General features: G+C 51.0%; 1 long non-coding RNA gene across 1 annotated transcript; it reads right to left on the bottom strand.

The window, feature by feature from the left end:
- Positions 1-485: 485 nt before the first annotated feature.
- LOC135179954 (uncharacterized) lies at positions 486-5,726 on the bottom strand. Its single transcript, XR_010304206.1, has 3 exons — positions 5,641-5,726; positions 3,418-3,597; positions 486-1,625 (listed from the first exon to the last, which is right to left on the bottom strand). It is a non-coding gene; the product is annotated as an uncharacterized LOC135179954 (long non-coding RNA).
- Between the last annotated feature and the right edge of the window lie 3,943 nt (positions 5,727-9,669).

The following is a 9,669-nucleotide window of genomic DNA, read 5'->3' as shown; positions in this document are numbered from 1 at the left end:
CTGACCATTCCCCAACACCAAGAAGGAGAGAGTTCAAGACCACGTCTCAACTTCAATGCCAAGTCCAAGGACTGGAAGTCAACCACCTCAATGAGAGGTGTCTACCCATCTTTACACACCATTTTCATGAAAAGTTTCCGTTGAATATTCTGGGTTCATGGAACAGTTTGGGGCTACACAAGACTTGCATCTGAGAGGTGGTCAGGGAGACCTCAAACCGGTCCTGCAGCTACAAGAAGGAGACTCAGTAGCCAGGCAGCAGGGTATCACAGCCAAAGGCCTGGGTCATGGCAAGAGACCCCCCCCAACTCCAAACCTAGGGCTGAGGCGTACACGCTAAGCCAAACAAACCTGATGCCAAGCCTCTGAAAGCCTGGGGCCAGACATACTCACCCTGATTACAAGGGGGTTCCCTCCAACCTCCTGCCGGGCACCGCGATGCACAGCCCTACTTACAGGGCTGCCACTCTCGCCTCAGCACTCCCAAAAATGCCTATGGAGACACGGGCTCCGGCCTGCTCCCACCTTACGGGACAGCCCTCCTGCCTGCAGCACAGCAACACCACTTCAGGAGACCAGGGAGCCACCTCCACCCTCTAAGCACCCAGGAAGGCGTGCTTCTCTTAGCTGCCTAAAACAGCCTCCTAGGCCCTGCTTACAGGGACCTCAGGCTGCTCCTGGCGACACACAGGGACAGAAGGCTCCACAACTCATCACACAGGCCCCAACTACAGAGCTCTTGAGATGCCACCTTGACAACAGGACAGGCTGCCATGGAGGCAGACACCCAGGCCCTCAACTACAGGGCCTTCCTGTGTCTCTACAGGACAAGGAGGGGCAAGCTGAGCTCCCACTCCGCTCAGGGACTCCAAGGAGACTGCCCTGTTACTGCCCAGAGCCCCTCTTTCCCTCCTGGGAAGCCTAAGCTAAGCTGCAGCACTTTTCACAGCAACCTACACCACAAGCACACTCAGGCACACAAGCACACACACGCAGAGGCAAGGGGAGGGTCATACACACACCTCTTCCCAGGAGAGGGAGCAAGCTCTGGGCAGCCACCGTTGGGACAGCCATCCTTACCCCGCAGCAGGAGAGAAGAGGGTCAGACTTGGCCACACCAGACTGCGCGGAGCTCAGGGAAGCCTCGGGACACGCAAGGCCCTCAGGGGAAGCCAAAGGACAAAAGCCGCAACACACCTCGAGTACAGGGAGTCACACTGCACAGGCAGCCCACAGCTGACAAGCTGCCGGGGCTGAGCAAAGGACCCTACCCTGCTTACAGGGGGGGTTCGGGGGCCAGGTTGATCCCTTTCTCCCAACGGGTGTGAAGACACCAGTTTGTGCCCTCCTTACAGGGTAGCCGGGCTCCGGGCAGACAAAGGACCAAACCACCAAAAGGCAAACAACAGCACAAGCAAAGACCGAGTCCTACTTACATGGAGATTGCCCAGCGCAAAGCCACCCAGGCCACACTCGAGGTGACGGCAAAGCTCTCGTCTTACCACACCTTCAGTCAGGGGCAACTCCCTTTGCCCAGAGCGCCTTGCCCGTCTCCTCTTCTCCAGACCGACGCCCCTCCTCTTCTCGACGCCTCTTGCCTTGCCATTCCATGCCGCACCTCTTCTCTGTGAAAGAGAAAAAAACACCCACAACATTCAACAAAAAAAGATTTAATATATTTGGGTCAGTCCTTGCTAGTTTAACAAAAAATAAATTTTCCCACAATCTAATATATAATTGCAAGGAGGTTTCTCAACCCATAAATGCTATTTGAAACCTCAACCCACCCCTGCCCTTTAAGGGCCTGCTGCCAATCAGCAGCAACAGCTCTCCAGCTGGAAAGCAGAAAGGAATGTACACTTGTGCTAGTTTGAAGCAAGCTGGAATGTTTTGGTAAAAGAACTAGATAACGGGCAGTGAAATGAAAACAATTGATGTCAACTTCTCTCAGTCTCGCTGAGAACTCTGGGAAGAAGAAAGACTTTTTCTCCATTTTGTTTTCTCTTGCTTTTGCCTTAGACCAAGACACATCTCATTAACCCTGCTCCCACTAACCTTGCTCCCTAACCTCTTGGCTGCACCTCTTTTCTTCCTGAGAACTGGGGTAAGGTTGAGAGGGCCGGGGGGAGGTGTTGTGGTGGTTTGAGAGCCCCTCCTGGGGACTCAGGTTTCTGGGAGGGGAGTTGTGCTTTTGTATTGTCTATCCTTTGTATATTTCTATATATAATTGTATATAACTGTATATATTGTAAATAGCTGCTTGTAAATTCTGCTAGCTGTAAATAAATTGCTTCATCTATATTCCCAGGGTCCGTCTGAGTTAACTGGGGCAAATTCAAAAGCGTGGGGGGGCGGGGTAACCCCCAAACCATCACATTTTTAATTGGCTTTCCCAACGTGGGGCTAGAGATTTTTGAGTGATTGGAAATTAGCTCTGGGAATTAAGATGAAGCTAATCAAGCAGCTATTGTATTTGGTTGGGGCATTGCTCTGGTCTGGTTTTGTTTTCTTGGCATTTAGTTGGTTAAAAGGTCAAATTGTTGCATATTTTATTGATCTGGCTTATAATAAGGCTAAAGCTAAGGTTTCAGATATGTTCTGGAGCTGGGGTGATTTGATTCTTGGTTATGCTGGTTTTAATATCTCTGAGAATATTACCAAGGATATTACAGGAGCTCTGGTCAATAATGTGACAATCAATGGAAATTCTGCTTTAAATATGGCTCTAATGAGAGTTATTCAGCCTAAAACAGGAATTCCAACTGTTTGCTTAGGCACATGCTCGTGTAAAACTGTTTTTCTTCTCACAGTTTTTAATATTTGCCTCATGATTTTAATATTCATATTAATTTTAGCATTATTGGTGAAAAATTCAAAACCAGCTTCTGTAAGAGCTAGGAAAAATTCTGTGTCTCAGAAGCAGTCTCTTTCACAGCAAAACAAGGGAGCACAGTTATCGGCTTCCCCCTTGCCAGCCTCTGCCCCTCCTTCTCCAAGTGCTGGGAACACGGCCAGTGTTCCCGCCACTAACAACACTAAATACAGATGTGGTCATTTGAGAGTTTCCTGCCTTCCCCCCCACCAATTCACCAGGCTAACTCAGGCAGCTGGAAGTTAAGAAATTAAGCTGTATTTACAGTGTGACAAATACACAAGCACATATACACAACAAATACAGATATTTACAAACACAGACAATTAGCAACAAGTAGTAAAAGTAATACAGAAATACTAAACCCCTCCCAATCAGCAGAACCGACCAGGAGGGCTTTTAATCCAACTCCTCTCCTTCCTTCTACAAAAGGGGCTAACAGAGCAGGAGGTAACAAGCCTACGGATGAAATTCTTTTCCTCCAAATAAGAAGTTCAAGGTGGTCAGAGATCACTCCCCAAGGCTGGCACTTCACAGCAACTCACCAGAGAGATGTCTCTGTCCCCATATTCCCAGGGGAATCCAATTCTGAACCACTTTCAAGGAGGAACTGGGTTTCCAACAGCTCTGCATTCTGCTAGCAAAGCATCCCCCAACAGTCAGGGTCTGTGGCTGAGGCTCCACACATCTCTCCAGCTTGAGTTTGGGTAAACCAATTAAGATCCCTAAAAAAAGCAGGGGCAGGGATCAACAGGGAAAAAGAACAGTGAGACAATTTTAACTAAAGCCCAAAGGCATTTCACAGGAAGCCTCATCCTTTAACCCATTTCATGATGGAACTCCCATCCCCTCTGCTTCCTGATTGGCCAAGAGTCACGGAACACAAAGCAAGGCACCAGCCTGCAGATGCTTGCTGCCTTGTGGCCACCAAATGGAGAGACCCCTCAGGAGCCCCCAGAGGACCCCAGACCAATTTAGATGCCCACAGTAACTCTTTTCATGTCCCCAAAACCTCATTTTGTACCTCTTTAGATGATCCTGGAATCCCCAAACATGACCCTAGACCCTTTCGCAGGCCTTTAAGAGACCCCTGCAGACATCTACACAACTCTACACACCCATACACACCTGAACAGGTGCCTACAGATACTCAAAGACCTCTCACAACACCTACAAATGCCTACAGATATCTGGAGATCCCTGCAAATCCCTAAAATCTAACTACTGACCCCTCCAGACCCACAGAGACATCTACAGACCCATGCAGACCTCTACAAGCCTCTATAGAACCCTAGAGACCTCTAACAGGCCCCTACAGACACACACAGACATGCAGAGACTTCTACACACCCCTGCATATGCCTGAAGACCTCTATAGAAGCCTGCAAACACCTACACACCTCTGACAGACTGCAAGCTCACACAGTCTGCTCAGACTCAGCTTCTCCCAGGCACCCCTAAGGCCTTCTCAGGGCTGCTTTTTATCACCTCCACCTCCAGCCTGCAGTGACAGGCAGGCTTGCTCCTACCCACACACAGCACCCTGCCCTTGCTCTCGTTGAACCTCAGCAGCCTCACTTGGGCCCAGCTCTCCTGCCTGCCCAGGTGTTTCCTGGATGCCATCCTGTCCCTCTGCTTTCTCTCTAGCACCACTCAGCTTGGGGCCATCTGCAAACATGCTGCCAGTGCACCTCTATCTCATTTGGGACAGTCACAGTTTAGAGACACTGGACAAAAGTGTCCTGGAGCCAAAGAACTCCTTCACTGAATGCAGACACCTACAGACCCCTCCACACCTCTAACAGACCACTGCAGCCCACTGCAGAACTCTACAGAGCCCTCCAGCCCTCCACAGACCCATTAAAAGGCACCTCCAGACCTCTACAGACAACTAACAAACCCCTGCAAATCCCTACAGGCATCTACGGACCCCTGCAGATGCCTGCAAACACATACAGACCCCTACAGAGCTCCACAGACCCCTCCAGATATTTAACAGATCCCTGCACACATCTACAGACCCCTCCAGAGCCTTAAATGATGGCTGCAGGCACCTACAGACCCACACAGAAACCTTCAAACACCTACTCAACTCTACAGACCTCTGCAGACTCTTTCAGACCCTGACAAATAGCTACAGACCCCTTCACACCTCTGCAGACACCCACACTCACCTACACACCACCATAGACATGGACAAAGTCCCACAGGCACCTTCAGACCCCTTCACAACTCTGCAGACACCCACACTCACCTACACACCACCATAGACATGGACAAAGTCCCACAGGCACCTTCAGACCCCTTCACACCTCTGCAGACATCCACAGTCACCTGCACACCACCACAGACATGGACAAAGCCCCACAGGCATCTTCAGACCCCTCCACACCTTTAAAAGTTGCCCAGAGACTCCTACAGAACCCTGCCAAAACCTACAGACCCTGACAGAGCTCTGCAGACCCCTCCAGACATTTGAAAGGTGCCTGCAGACCTCCACACACCCCTAGAGATAGCTGCAGGCACCCACATTCCTCTACAAAGCTCTAGAGAGCTCTGCAGACAGCTACAGACCCCTCCAGGCATTTAAGAGGTGCCTGCAGACCCCTCCACACCCCTGCTGTACCCTAGAGGCATCTACAGACTCCTACAGACAACTTCAGACCTTTCAAAGGTGCCTGCAGACCCCTACAGATGCCTCCAGACCCCTATGCAGACTTAGAGAAGCCTCCAGACCTTTTAGAAGACCCCTGCAGACAGCAACATACCTGAACAGACTTCCACAGACACTTGCACACACCTGCAGACACCAACAGACTCCTCCTGGCCTGCAAGCTCACACCATGTGCTCACACACAGCTTCACTCACGCACCCCCAGGGCTGCTCTTTATTGCCTCCACCCCAGCCTGCAGGCTTGCTCCCGCCCACATGCAGCACCCTGCCCTTGCTCTCGTTGAACCTCACAAGCTCCACCTGGGCCAAGCTCTCCTGCCTGCCCAGGTGCTTTCTGGATGCCATCCTGCCCCTCTGCTTTCTCCACAGCACTACTCGGCTTGGGGCCACCTGCAAACATGCTGAGGGTGCACCTCCACCTCAGTGCTTGGACACCTCCAGGCACGGTGACTTCACCACCTCCCGGGGCAGCCTTCTACAGATTCCTTGAGTGTAACAAAACAAAGAGCCATGAAGTAAATCCTAAGTGACATGCAGTTAACTGCCCTCTCCTGATTGTCATTCCAGAATCATGGAACCACAGCTCTGCTCAGGCTGGAAGAGACCTTTGAGCTCACCAAGTCTCGCCTCAAGCTCACAATCCCAGCACTGCTACTAAGCCACTACCATATCTGGAGGACAACCTCCTGGTAGCTTTCACAGGTGACCAACCATCACACGAGCAAGAGGACCACAACTGGACAGGGGAGCTCCAGAAACCTCAGTGTTCAGGGAGCCATGGGCTTTGTTGGACTCAATACTCGCACACCTAAGATAGCTAAGAGGAGAAGAAGATACAGCAACAAAAGCAACCCCAGAACTGGACAAACTTTAGGGTCATTGCTCTCAAGAGAGTCTCATTGACCCAACCAGAGCCAGCTGGTCCTGAAGAAATCAAAGCCACCTGCAGCAATCCAGAAGGACACCTTTAGAAGTGATGCTTGAGATGGGGAGGGGACATCCTGAACCTGCCACACAGCATCCAGGAGCTCTGGGAAAGCCACCCTGAACCTACCACACAGCATCCAGGAGCTCTGGAGCAGGCGATGACATTTTTTGGGCTAGCAAGAGAAGTTCAGCTGCAGCCAAAGAGTTGTGATCAATGACTCCATGTCCAGGTGCAGACCAGTGACAAGTGGAGCTCCTCAGGGGTCTGTCCTGGGTCCAGAGCTGTTTAACATCTTTGTTGGTGACAAGGACAGTAGCACTGAGTGCACCCTCAGCAAGTCTGCTGCTGACACCAAGATGCGTGGTGCAGGGGACTCACCTGAGGGATGGCATCCGCCCAGAAGGATCTTGACAGGCTTGAGCCAGTGCCAACTGCATGAGGTTCAACAAGCCACAGGGCAAGGTCCTGCAGCTGGACTGGGCCAACCCCAGCACAAATCCAGGCAGGGTGCAGAGTGGGTTGAGAGCAGCCCTGAAAGAAAAGCCTTGTGGGTGTTAGCTGTGGATGTCTCCTCCCCGGAGGTGCTGAAGGCCAGGTTGGATGAAGGTTTGAGCTACCTGTTATAAGTGTCCCTGCCCACGGCAAAAGAAACTTTCTCCTAGCTCCTTTCCTTTCAAGCAGAAACACATTTTGATCCTTGCTGCTTTGCAGACACATTCAATTGCGTTTTAGAAAAGGCATTCATTCTGCTTACAGACCCAGCCAGGAATGGCCTAGCCTGGAATTCCATGCACCATTCTGCAGCTTTCCAGCTGCCTCACTGTCATGGAGAGTAGCAAAAGCTCCTAGCAGGACTCCATGCTGTGCAAATTACAGTGTCTCACATTGTAGACCAAAAGCATCGCAAAACCAAAGCAATCTTCCAGTCCCATGAGAAATGCCTCCCTAGTGAAGATATGTATAGGGTTAACACTTCTGGGGGAGTGACCCTGAACCTGACCCTAGGGGTCTTGGCCCCTCCTCAGGGGTAGGCCACACTCCAGGTGATGGTTAGCCCACTCCCCCCACTTCCTGTGGTATAAAAGAGACAGGACCTCCCTGTCTCACTCTCTTTTTTTCCTGTGTTCACTCATGACCACACACCCATACTGCATACCAGCACAACACGTGGCAGCCACGAGGCAGAGATACCATCACACTACTCGGGTTGTATCCATCCCTGTTTGTATTTTGCTGTTTTCCCTTCCTTATCCTTTGTAAACTCCCCTACCTCCAATCCCTTTTTTTTTCTAAGTTATTGTTAAACTTTTCCTTTTTAACTTCCAAATCTAGTGAGATTGATTTATTTGGGTGTCCCTACCTTTATCTCTCTCCCTGCCTTTTGGGGAAAGGAGGGGGAAGAGGGGAGGGCACTCTATAAATTCTATAAATTGTCATTGGGTCTACTAAATTTATAAGAGTCTCTGGGAACTTGCATTTCAACCCAAGACAATTTATTTGGTGCCCAACGTGGGGCTAGGTAGAAAGAATTCTTTCAGAGAAGATTTGGAAGTTAAAAAAAATGGATATTCTGAGAGTCTTAATCATTCAGGCTTTTGCATGGCTGTTTTGGGGCTGGCTGTTAAAGTTTATGAGTTACCATGTCTTCTGGATTGTCATTGATATGCTCTGCGAATATTCTAAGCATTTGCCTGTCCGAGTCTATGCCTATTTCCTGAATTCTGTTAGTAATATCACTGTGTTTAGAAATGTTTCTGGAACATGGAATCAATCTGAGTATATGCATTGGAACACAGAAGCTCCAGATATTTTGGGGGAGAGATGGTACTGGATAGCTGTTATTTCACTGTGTGTAAATGTGGGTTTGGGAATTAACAAGGTAGCTCTGAACTTGGACACGTGGAAGTATCGGGTGGGCACCGCCATTAGGATGCTTAGGGGGAGGGGTGGCCCTCACTGCCCGAGCTGCAGCTGCGGGGGGTGGGCGACAGGTCAGACCGGTCCGGCAGCCCCGAGCGCAGGCACCGCCCCTAGCGTGGCTCCGCCCCAAACTCCGCCTCCGGTCTCGCCCAGGGCAGCCCCCCGGACCCTGCCCCCACAGCCCAGCCCCCTCCATCTGGCTCCAATTACCATGCGGCCAGCCAGATCAAACCCGAACCCTCCCGCAGACACAGATCCAGGGCAAGGGACCTCTTCGGGAACCAGCACCCCCCAGCAACAGCAACCAGCTGGAAATGGACCTGATAATGGAGTTATCTTTATCAGCTCCATGCCCAGAAAGGAAATCAGGCACACAAGGCAGGAGTATGCAAGGGCAAACAGACAGTCCCTTTTAGCCTGGCTTTTGAAATGTTGGGATGCAGGAGCAGAAACCATGGACCTAGATCAGAGGGAGGCAAAGCAGCTGGGATCCTTGTCGAGGGATGGAGGTGTGGATAAGGAGCTGGGGAGGCTCGATGGTACCCACTCACTTTGGGCCAGGCTTCTGATAGCTGTGAGGTACAGGTACCCGACTAAGGATGACATGATTTTCCATCCCCTTAAATGGACAGATATGGAACAAGGCATTTCCTACCTGAGGCAAATGGCTGTACAGGAGATAATCTATGGAGATGGCCAGATGACCTCGGACCCTGATGATGTCCACATGAAGCCAGCCCTCTTAAAGAAATTGACCCAGTGTGCCACTTCCACATATGCCCCTACACTGGGAGCACTGCTGCTGGGCAGAGACCCCAACAACCTTCCCACAATCAGGGAGTTTGTGAATGACCTAAGACAGTTTGAAGACAGTTGGTCGAGGAAAACCTTAATTGCCACTGTAGAGACCCTCACCCAAGAAATGAACGAGCTAAAAGCCTCTTTCTCTGAACTGCAGAAGGCAGAGGATGACTGCTCTTCACCTTCAGAATGGGTGCAAGTCTCAGCTGTAAGGAACACACGCCGCCGTGCTCCTCCTCCTCCCCGCAGGAGACCAGCCCAGAGCAGACAGGGTACACACAGGGGGTCACTCTGGAGAACACTGTGTGAGCATGGGGAAAACATGGACAGATGGCATGGCCAGCCCACCTCAGCTCTATCGGCCAGGGTAAGGGAACTGCAGGGGACAAACACAGGGGATAACTCCTCCAGAAGAGGAGTTGCCCCAGTGTCCCGCAGGCAGCCCTCTCACTCAAGGGGTGGTGAAGCCAGTAA

Source organism: Pogoniulus pusillus, chromosome 12 (assembly GCF_015220805.1).
Source record: "Pogoniulus pusillus isolate bPogPus1 chromosome 12, bPogPus1.pri, whole genome shotgun sequence".
NCBI classification, from domain to species: Eukaryota; Metazoa; Chordata; class Aves; order Piciformes; family Lybiidae; genus Pogoniulus; species Pogoniulus pusillus.
This window is presented reverse-complemented; position numbering and strand designations above follow the sequence as displayed.